We start from the raw sequence: 12278 nt of genomic DNA, 5'->3' as shown, positions 1-12278 counted from the left end.
TTGCTGGATCAAGGCATGGGAGACATCACTGCGCTGTACGTGTGTTGAACGCGGAGGTGCCGTTCGTTCGACACTAGGATCTCCGGTGATTTGGATCACGACGAGTACGACTCCTTTAACCCCGTTCTCTTGAACGCTTCCGCTTAGCGATCTACAAGGGTATGTAGAGGCACTCTCCTTCCCCTCGTTGCTGGTTTCTCCATAGATAGATCTTGGTGACACGTAGGAAAATTTTGAATTTCTGCTACGTTCCCCAACAGTTTCATCCATCTCATGCTCATCAAAAAGAATCCACTAACAAGGTTGATCAAGTCTTGTTAACAAACTCATTCTGATAATCATGAAACTGGAGAAATTTCGAATAACACTAAGTTACCTCAACGGGGATATGCACATCCCCAATAATAAGAATATCATATTTCTTCTTGATAGTAGGAAGAGGAAATTCAAAACCTCCAAATATAATCGATGGAATTTTTCCAATAGAGTTGATACTATGAACTTGAGGTTGTTTCCTCGGAAAGTGTACCGTATGCTCATTACCATTAACATGAAAAGTGACATTGCCTTTGTTGCAATCAATAACAGCCCCTGCAATATTAAGAAAAGGTCTTCCAAGAATAATAGACATACTATCATCCTCGGGAATATCAAGAATAACAAAGTCCGTTAAAATAGTAACGTTTGCAACCACAACAGGCACATCCTCACAAATACCGACAGGTATAGCAGTTGATTTATCAGCCATTTGTAAAGATATTTCAGTAGGTGTCAACTTATTCAAGTCAAGTCTACGATATAAAGAGAGAGGCATAACACTAACACCGGCTCCAAGATCACATAAAGCAGTTTTAATATAATTTCTTTTAATGGAGCAAGGTATAGTAGGTACTCCGGGATCTCCAAGTTTCTTTGGTATTCCACCCTTAAAAGTACAATTAGCAAGCATGGTGGAAATTTCAGCTTCCGGTATCTTTCTTTTATTAGTAATGATATCATTCATATATTTAGCATAAGGATTTGTTTTGAGCACATCAGTTAATCTCATACGCAAAAAGATAGGCCTAATCATTTCAGCAAAGCGCTCAAAATCCTCATCATCCTTTTTCTTGGATGGTTTCGGAGGAAAAGGCATGGGTTTCTGAACCCAAGGTTCCCTTTCTTTACCATGTTTCCTAGCAACAAAGTCTCTTTTATCATAACATTGATTCTTTGATTGTGGGTTATCAAGATCAACAGCAGGTTCAGTTTCTACATCATTATCATTACTAGGTTGAGCATCATCATGAACATCATTATCAATATTTTCATTAGGTTCATGTTCATTACCAGATTGTGTTTCAGCATCAGACATAGAAATATCATTTGGATTATCAGGTGGTTCAGCAATAGGTTCACTAGAAGTTTGCACAGTTCTATCATTTTTCTTCTTCTTCTTTTTAGAAGAACTAGGAACATCAATATTATTTCTTTGAGAATCTTGCTCGATTCTCTTAGGGTGGCCTTCAGGATACAAAGGTTCCTGAGTCATTCTACCAGTTCTAGTAGCCACTCTAACAGCATAATCATTTTTCTTACTATTCATTTCATCAAGCACTTCTTTTTGAGCCTTAAGTACTTGTTCTACTTGAGTGGTAACCATAGAAGCATGTTTGCTAACAAGTTTAAGTTCACCTTTAATATCAGCCATATAATCACCCAAGCGTCTAATAATATAAGCATTTTCTTTTAATTGTCTACCAAAATAAGCATTGAAGTCGTCTTGCTTAAACATAAAGTTATCAAACTCATCCAAGCACTGAGTAGCAATTTTAGTAGGAGGGACTTCAGCTTTATCATATCTATAGAGAGAATTTACCTTTACTACCTGTGTCGGGATATCGGGATCAGGATGTTCTTCAATAAATAAAGAATTAAGATCATATGTTTCTTCAACAAGCAGTATATTAAGACCATGTATTTCTTCAATAGGAGGTAAATTCTTAACATCTTCAGCTTTAATACCTTTTTCTTTCATAGATTTCTTTGCCTCTTGCATATCTTCAGGACTGAGAACTAGAATACCTCTCTTCTTCGGAGTTGGTTTAGGAATAGGATCGTTAATTGGAGCAAGAGTTGGCTCCGGAGCTGGATCCGGAGGTGTCCAATTATTTTCATTTGTCAACATATTATTCAATAAGATTTCAACTTCATCCGGTGTTCTTTCCCTGAAAAGAGAACCAGCACAACCATCCGGGTAATCTCTGGAAGCATCGGTTAGTCCATTATGAAAGATATCAAGTATTTCAGATTTCTTAAGAGGATGATCAGGCAAAGCATTAAGTAACTTGAGAAGCCTCCCCCAAGCTTGTGGGAGACTCTCTTCTTTAATTTGCATGAAGTTGTATATTTCCCTCAAAGCAGCTTGTTTATTATGAGCAGGGAAATATTTAGCAGAGAAATAATAAATCATATCCTGGGGACTACGCACACAACCAGGATCAAGAGAATTAAACCATATCTTAGCATCACCCTTTAATGAGAACGGAAATATTTTGAGTATATAAAAGTAACGCGATCTCTCATCATTAGTGAACAGGGCAGCTATATCATTTACCTTAGTAAGATGTGACACAACAATTTCAGATTCATAGCCATAAAACGGATCAGATTCAACCAAAGTAATTATATCAGGATCAACAGAGAATTCATAATCCTTATCAGGAACACATATATGTGAAGTAGTAAAAGCAGGGTCAGGTTTCATTTTATCTCTAAGTGATTCTTCGTTCCATTTAGTTAATAACCTCTTAAGCTCATATCTATCTCTGCAAGCTAAAATAGCGGCAGAAGATTCCATATCAAAAAGATAGCCCTCAGGAATAACAGGCATATTTTCATCATCACTATCATCATCGTATTCAGATTCGATAATTTCTTTTTCTCTAGCCCTAGCAATTTGTTCATCAAGAAATTCACTAAGGGGCACAGTAGTATCAGGCATAGAAGCAGTTTCATCACAAGTATCATGCATAGCAGAAGTGGCATCATCAATAACATGTGACATATCAGAACGAATAGCAGAAGCAGCTGTAGGTGTCGCAAACTTACTCATAACAGAAGGTGAATCAAGTGCAGAGCTAGATGGCAGTTCCTTACCTCCCCTCGTAGTTGAGGGATAGATCTTGGTTTTTGGATCTCTCAAGTTCTTCATAGTGTCCAGCAGATATAAATCCCATGTGACTCAAAGAACAGAGCTATGCTCCCCGGCATCGGCGCCAGAAATTTGTCTTGATAACCCACAAGTATAGGGGATCGCAACAGCTTTCGAGGAAAGAGTATTCAACCTAAATTTATTGATTCGACACAAGGGGAGCCAAAGAATATTCTCAAGTATTAGCAGCTGAGTTGTCAATTCAACCACACCTGGAAACTTAGTATCTGCAACAAAGTGTTTAGTAGCAAAGTAATATAATAGTGGTAGTAGCGGCAACAAAAGTAAAGAAAGCAAAAGTAATGTTTTTGGTATTTTGTAGTGATTGTAACAGTAGCAGCAGGAAAGTAAATAAGCGTAAAGCAGTATATGGAAAACTCATAGGCACCAGATCAGTGATGGATAATTATTCCGAATGCGGTTCATCATGTAACAGTCATAACATAGGGTGACACAGAACTAGCTCCAATTCATCAATGTAATGTAGGCATGTATTCCGTATAGTCATACATGCTTATGGAAAAGAACTTGCATGACATCTTTTGTCCTACCCTCCCGTGGCAGCGAGGTCCTATTGGAAACTAAGGGATATTAAGGCCTCCTTTTAATAGAGAACCGGAACAAAGCATTAGCACATAGTGAATACATGAACTCCTCAAACTATGGTCATCACCGGGAGTGGTCCCGATTATTGTCACTTCGGGGTTGCCGGATCATAACACATAGTAGGTGACTATAGACTTGCAAGATAAGATCAAGAACTCACATATATTCATGAAAACATAATAGGTTCAGATCTGAAATCATGGCACTCGGGCACTAGTGACAAGCATTAAGCATAGCAAAGTCATAGCAACACCAATCTCAGAACATAGTGGATACTAGGGATCAAACCCTAACAAAACTAGCTCGATTACATGATAAATCTCATCCAACCCATCACCGTCCAACAAGCCTATGATGGAATTACTCATGCACGGTGGTGAGCATCATGAAATTGGTGATGGAAGATGGTTGATGATGACGACGGCGACGAATCCCCCTCTCCGGAGCCCCGAACGGACTCTAGATCAGCCCTCCCGAGAGGTTTTAGGGCTTGGCGGCGGCTCTGTATCGTAAAACGCGATGATTTCTTCTCTCTAATTTTTTTTCTCTCCGAAAGCAAATATATAGAGTTGGAGTTGGCGTCGGAGGGCATCCAGGGGGCCCACGAGGTAAGGGGCGCGCCCTAGGGGGCGCGCCCCCCACCCCGTGAGAAGGGTGTGGGCCCCCTGGTCTTCATCTTTGGCGAGGATTTTTTATTATTTTTTTCTAAGATGTTCCGTGGAGTTTCAGGTCATTCCGAGAATATTTGTTTTCTGCACATAAAACAACACCATGGTAATTCTGCTGAAAACAGCATCAGTCCGGGTTAGTTCCATTCAAATCATACAAGTTAGAGTCCAAAACAAGGGCAAAAGTGTTTGGAAAAGTAGATACGACAGAGACGTATCAACTCCCCCAAGCTTAAACCCTTGCTTGTCCTCAAGCAATTCAGTTGACAAAGTGAAAGAAAGAAAGAAAAACTTTTACAAACACTATTTGCTCTTATTGTTGTAACTATATCAAGCCAGCATTCAAGTTTTCAGCATAGATCATAACTAACAACATTTGCAATAATTCTCAGGTCTCATAATTACTCATATCAATAGCATAATCAACTAGCAAGTCATAATAATAAATCTCGGATGACAACACTTTCTCAAAACAATCATAATATGATATAACAAGATGGTATCTCGCTAGCCCTTTCTGAGACCGCAAACAATAAATGCAGAGCACCTTTAAAGATCAAGGACTGACTAGACATTATAATTCATGGTAAAAGAGATGAAATCATAGTCATACCCAATATAGATTAACAGTGATGAATGCAAATGACAGCTGTGCTCTCCAGCTAGTGCTTTTTAATAAGAGGGTGATGACTCAATATAAAAGTAAATGGATAGGCCCTTCGCAGAGGGAAGCAGGGATTTGTAGAGGTGCCAGAGCTCAGTTTTGAAATAGAGATAAATTGTATTTTGAGCGGTATACTTTCATTGTCAACATAACAACTAAGAGATGGCGATATCTTCCATGCTAAACACATTATAGGTGGTTCCCAAACAGAATGGTAAAGTTTATACTCCCCCTCCACCAATAAGCATCAATCCATGGGTTGCTCGAAACAACGAGTGCCTCCAATATACATCAGGTCCTAGGGGGAGTTTTGTTTGCAACTAATTTTGATTTAGTTTGCATAAAGCATGGGACTGGCCATCCCGGTGACCAGCCATTTTCTCGTGAGTGAGGAGCGGAGTCCACTCCTCTTGAGAATAACCCGCCTAACACGGAAGATAAGGACAGCCTTGGTTGATACATGAGCTATTCGAGCATACAAAACAGAATGTTTATTTGAAGGTTTAGAGTTTGGCACATACAAATTTACTTGGAACGGCAGTTAGATACCGCATATAGGAAGGTATGGTGGACTCACCTGGAATAACTTTGGGGTTTAAGGGATCGGATGCACAAGCAGTATTCCCGCTTTGTACAAGTGAAGGCTAGCAAAAGACTGGGAAGTGACCAACTAGAGAGCGACAACAGCCATGTACATGCATTAAAATTAATAAACATTGGATGCAAGCATGAGTAGGATATAATCCACCATGAACATAAATATCGTGAAGGCTATGTTGATTTTGTCTCAACTACATGCGTGAACATGTGCCAAGTCAAGTCACTTAAATCATTCGAAGGAGGATACCACCCCATCATACCACATCATAATCATCTCAATAGCATGTTGGCACACAAGGTAAATCATTATAACTCATAGCTAATCAAGCATGGCACAAGCAACTACGATCTCTAATTGTCATTGCAAACATGTTTATTCATAATAAGCTGAATCAAGAACGAGGGACTCATCATATTTATAAAAACAAAAGAGGTCGAGTTCATACCAGCTTTTTCTCATCTCAGTCAGTCCATCATATATCATCATAATTGCCTTTCACTTGCACAACCGAACGGTGTGGATAATAATAAGAGTGCACGTGCATTGGACCAAGCTGGAATCTGCAAGCATTCAATAAACAGGAGAAGACAAGGCAATATGGGCTTTGGGTTAAATCAACAATAATGCATATAAGGGCCACTTCAACAATTTAATTATGGTCTTCTCCTACTGACCCCAAAATAAAATAAAATAAATAAAACTATTTACACGGGAAAGCTCCCAACAAGCAAAAGAAGAACGGGAAATATTTTCGGGTTTTCTTTTTAATTATTACTACTACAGCAGAAAATTAAACTACTACTATTTTTTTGGTTTTTCTTAAGGTTTAACAAACACACAAGAAGAAAGTAGGAAAAAGAAAATAAACTAGCATGGATATTACAGTGAAAAAGTATGAGCACCGACATCTAGCAATGAGTGTGTGTGAGCATAAAAGTAATGTCGGTGAGAAATACGTACTCCCCCAAGCTTAGGCTTTTGGCCTAAGTTGGTCTATGGCCACAGCTGGCCTGGCGGATATCCATAATAATAGTTGTTGGGGTCGTACTATGATGAGGAAGAATAGTTGGGATCATACTGTGATGAAGAAGAGGACTCTGACTGCCACTGGCTGACAGTCATCTCTGGATCCCAAGAATAAACAGATTGTCGTGGAGGCTCATCTTGTGGCTCCTATTCCGGGGCTGGTGCAGGATTCTTATAAGCTTGGACGGCAGCCCACGTAATGAGGTAGGGTCCTACAAAATTAAACAAAGAAGGGGCAGGCAGGATAATAGTCTCAGTATGATGTTTGTTAAACAACAATTGATATTTAAGCTCTCCTGCCCTATTCTTAACAATAAAATCATGTGCCACCATACTTTTATGATCTAGATAAACGCGGGGCAGCACCTTTTCTTCCTTCTCAGCATGCCTAATAGGTATGTTAAAATGTGCAGCTAGGCGTGTGACATAGATGCCTCCAAAGATGGGACCCTTAGTATGGTTCATACTTAATCGTCTAGCAATAATACCGCCCATACTAAAAGTGTTATCACTGTATAAACCGTGGTGCAGAATAATTATATCAGGGATACTAAGGTTTCCATTGTTTCCGCGTCCAATTAAACAACGAATAGAAAATAATGCAGAGTAACGTAAAACAGGAAAATGTATGCTAGTGATTCGTGCATCGGAAACCTTTCTAGTTTCTCCTATAGTGATAGTATCAATAAACCCAGCCACATCATCATTATGTGGTTCTTCTGTCTTGCCCTCAAAAGGGATTAAACAAATCCGACAGAAATCATAAAGTGACATCTCCTTATGCTCATCATATAAATGAAACTCCACCGTAGGTGGTGAGTTCCTAGAATGAAAATGAAAGTTTTGCACAAAAGTATTTGTGAGTAAGAGATACTGATCGCATTGGTCGTGGAGGAAAGCGGTGAGGCCTGCATTGTGAGCCAATTCATGAAAATCTTCATAGATACTGGCTGTTCCCAAGAAATCTTTAGAAGGCCATTCACACGCCCGAATCTCCGCAGTGCGCGACAAATTATACTTAGGCTTCGGTGCCTTTTCCTTTGAGCTTTGGCTCGATGAGCCCCTCAAAAATCTCCTCATTATTTTTCTGAAATAATCTGAAATTCTTAGTAACTTCAAACAAAAATGAACCAACTTCAATAATATTGATAGCAACTACTCCTACAAGTGCCTAGAGCCTAAATCAAGCATTAGAACTACTTGGAACCATATAAATTTGACATGCAAGCTCAAGAACATGGTCACCTATGCAGCACAAATTTGCAAAGAATAAAGCACTAGAACAAAAACTAATTGGACCAATGGAGGAGTCACATACCAAGGAACAATCTTCCCAAGCAGTTTTGCGAGAGGTGCTTTGAGCAAGGAGATCGAAAATCACAGCAAAAGTGGCTGGAACTCTTGCTTGAGTTGGTTTTTTGGGTTTGTGTGAGATAGAGGAAGAAGATGGGTGTTGGGATAAGTGGAGGAGGGCCACCATGGGCCCACAAGGCAGGGGGCGTGCCCACCACCCTCGTGGCCAGGTGGCAGCTCATCCCGCTGTAATTTTTGCCCAGTAATTCCTCAAATATTCCCAAAAAAATCATATTAAATTGGCATGTCATTCTGGGGACTTTTATTTTCGGGATATTTTTATATTGCACGAATAAGCCAGGAAACAGACTGAAAATACTATTTTTACTTTATTTAATATAAATAACAGAAAGTAAAAGTGGGGTACAGAAGTTTGTGCTTCTAGTTTCATCCATCTCATGCTCATCAAAAAGAATCCACTAACAAGGTTGATCAAGTCTTGTTAACAAACTTATTCTGATAATCATGAAACCGGAGAAATTTCGAATAACACTAAGTTACCTCAACGGGGATATGAACATCCCCAATAATAAGAATATCATATTTCTTCTTGACAGTAGGAAGAGGAAATTCAGAACCTCCAAATATAATCGATGGAATTTTTCCAATAGAGTTGATACTATGAACTTGAGGTTGTTTCCTCGGAAAGTGTACTGTATGCTCATTACTATTAACATGAAAAGTGACATTTCCTTTGTTGTAATCAATAACAGCCCCTGCAGTATTAAGAAAAGGTCTTTCAAGAATAATAGACATACTATCATCCTCGGGAATATCAAGAATAACAAAGTCAGTTAAAATAGTAACGTTTGCAACCACAACAGGCACATCCTCACAAATACTGACACGTATAGTAGTTGATTTATCAGCCACTTGCAAAGATATTTCAGTAGGTGTCAACTTATTCAAGCCAAGCCTAATCATTTTAGCAAAGCGCTCAAAATCCTCATCACTCTTTTTCTTGGATGGTTTCGGAGGAAAAGGCATGGGTTTCTGAACCCAAGGTTCCCTTTCTTTACCATGTTTCCTAGCAACAAAGTCTCTTTTATCATAATGTTGATTCTTTGATTGTGGGTTATCAAGATCAACAGCGGGTTCAATTTCTACATCATTATCATTACTAGGTTGAGCATCATCATAAACATCATTATCAATATTTTCATCAGGTTCATGTTCATTACCAGATTGTGTTTCAGCATCAGACATAGAAATATGATTTGGATTATCAGGTGGTTCAGCAATAGGTTCACTAGAAGTTTGCACAGTTCTATCATTTTTCTTCTTCTTCTTTTTAGAAGAACTAGGAACATCAATATTATTTCTTTGAGAATATTGCTCGATTCTTTTAGGGTGGCCTTCAGGATACAAAGGTTCCTGAGTCATTCTACCAGTTCTAGTAGCCACTCTAACAGCATAATCATTTTTCTTACTATTCATTTCATCAAGCACTTCTTTTTGAGCCTTAAGTACTTGTTCTACTTGAGTGGTAACCATAGAAGCATGTTTGCTAACAAGTTTAAGTTCACCTATAATATCAGCCATATAATCACCCAAGCGTCTAATAATATAAGCATTTTCTTTTAATTGTCTACCAAAATAAGCATTGAAGTTGTCTTGCTTAAACATAAAGTTATCAAACTCATCCAAGCACTGAGTAGCAATTTTAGTAGGAGGGACTTCAGCTTTATCATATATAGAGAGAGAATTTACCTTTACTACCTATGTCAGGATATCGGGATCAGGAGGTTCTTCAATAAATAAAGAATTAAGATCATATGTTTCTTCAACAGGCGGTATATTAAGACCATCTATTTCTTCAATAGGAGGTAAATTCTTAACATCTTCAGCTTTAATACCTTTTTCTTTCATAGATTTCTTTGCCTCTTGCAGATCTTCAGGACTGAGAAATAGAATACCTCTCTTCTTCGGAGTTGGTTTAGGAATAGGATCATTAATTGGAGCAGGAGTTGGCTCCGGAGCTGGCTCCGGAGGTGTCAAATTATTTTCATTTGTAAACATATTATTCAATAAGATTTCAGCTTCATCTGGTGTTCTTTCCCTGAAAAGAGAACCAGCACAACTATCCGGGTAATCTCTGGAAGCATCGCTTAGTCCATTATAAAAGATATCAAGTATTTCAGGTTTCTTAAGAGGATGATCAGGCAAAGCATTAAGTAACTTGAGAAGCCTCCCCCAAGCTTGTGGGAGACTCTCTTCTTTAATTTGCATGAAGTTGTATATTTCCCTCAAAGCAGCTTGTTTCTTATGAGCAGGGAAATATTTAGCAGAGAAATAATAAATCATATCCTGGGGACTACGCACACAACCAGGATCAAGAGAATTAAACCATATCTTAGCATCACCCTTTAATGAGAACGGAAATATTTTGAGTATATAAAAGTAACGCGATCTCTCATCATTAGTGAACAGGGCAGCTATATCATTTACCTTAGTAAGATGTGACACAACAGTTTCAGATTCATAGCCATAAAACGGATCAGATTCAACCAAAGTTATTATATCAGGATCAACAGAGAATTCATAATCCTTATCAGGAACACATATAGGTGAAGTAGCAAAAGCAGGGTCAGGTTTCATTTTATCTCTAAGTGATTCTTTGTTCCATTTAATTAATAACCTCTTAAGCTCATGTCTATCTCTGCAAGCTAAAATAGCGGCAGAAGATTCAATATCAAAAAGATAGCCCTCAAGAATAACAGGCATATTTTCATCATCACTATCATCATCGTATTCAGATTCAATAATTTCTTTTTCTCTAGCCCTATCAATTTGTTCATCAAGAAATTCACCAAGGGGCACAGTAGTATCAGGTATAGAAGCAGTTTCATCACAAGTATCATGCATAGCAGAAGTGGCATCATCAATAACATGTGACATATCAGAACGAATAGCAGAAGCAGGTGTAGGTGTCGCAAACTTACTCATAACAGAAGGTGAATCAAGTCCAGAGCTAGATGGCAGTTCCTTACCTCCCCTCGTAGTTGAGGGATAGATCTTGGTTTTTGGATCTCTCAAGTTCTTCATAGTGTCCAGCAGATATAAATCCCAAGTGACTCAAAGAATAGAGCTATGCTCCCCGGCAACGGCGCCAGAAATTTGTCTCGATAACCACAAGTATAGGGGATCGCAACAGTGGTGGTAGCGGCAACAAAAGTAAAGACAGCAAAAGTAATGTTTTTGGTATTTTGTAGTGATTGTAACAGTAGCAGCGGGAAAGTAAATAAGCGTAAACCAGTATATGGAAAACTCGTAGGCACCGGATCAGTGATGGATAATTATGCCGGATGTGGTTCATCATGTAACAGTCATAACATAGGGTGACACAGAACTAGCTCCAATTCATCAATGTAATGTAGGCATGTATTCCGTATATAGTCATACGTGCTTATGGAAAAGAACTTGAATGACATCTTTTGTCCTACCCTCCCGTGGCAGCGGGGTCCTATTGGAAACTAAGGGATATTAAGGCCTCCTTTTAATAGAGAACCGGAACAAAGCATTAGCACATAGTGAATACATGAACTCCTCGAACTATGGTCATCACCGGGAGTGGTCCCGATTATTGTCACTTCGGGGTTGCCGGATCATAACACATAGTAGGTGACTATAGACTTGCAAGATAGGATCAAGAACTCACATATATTCATGAAAACATAATAGGTTCAGATCTGAAATCATGGCACTCAGGCCCTAGTGACAAGCATTAAGCATAGCAAAGTCATAGCAACATCAATCTCAGAACATAGTGGATACTAGGGATCAAACCCTAACAAAACTAACTTGATTACTTGATAAATTTCATCCAACCCATCACCGTCCAGCAAGCCTATGATGGAATTACTCACGCGCGACGGTGGGCATCATGAAATTGGTGATGGAAGATGGTTGATGATGACGACGGTGACGAATCCCCCTCTCCAGAGCCCCGAACGGACTCCAGATCAGCCCTCCCGAGAGGTTTTAGGGCTTGGCGGCGGCTCCGTATCATAGAACGCGATGATTTCTTCTCTCTGATTTTTTTCTCTCTGGAAGCAAATATATAGAGTTGGAGTTGGCGTCGGAGGGCATCCAGGGGGGCCACGAGGTAGGGGCGTGCCCTAGGGGGGCGCCCCCACCCTCATGAGAAGGGTGTGGGCCCCCTGGTCT

This window comes from Triticum aestivum, chromosome 2A (genome assembly GCF_018294505.1).
Source record: "Triticum aestivum cultivar Chinese Spring chromosome 2A, IWGSC CS RefSeq v2.1, whole genome shotgun sequence".
Taxonomy (NCBI): Eukaryota; Viridiplantae; Streptophyta; class Magnoliopsida; order Poales; family Poaceae; genus Triticum; species Triticum aestivum.
Note: the sequence above shows the minus strand (reverse complement) of the source record.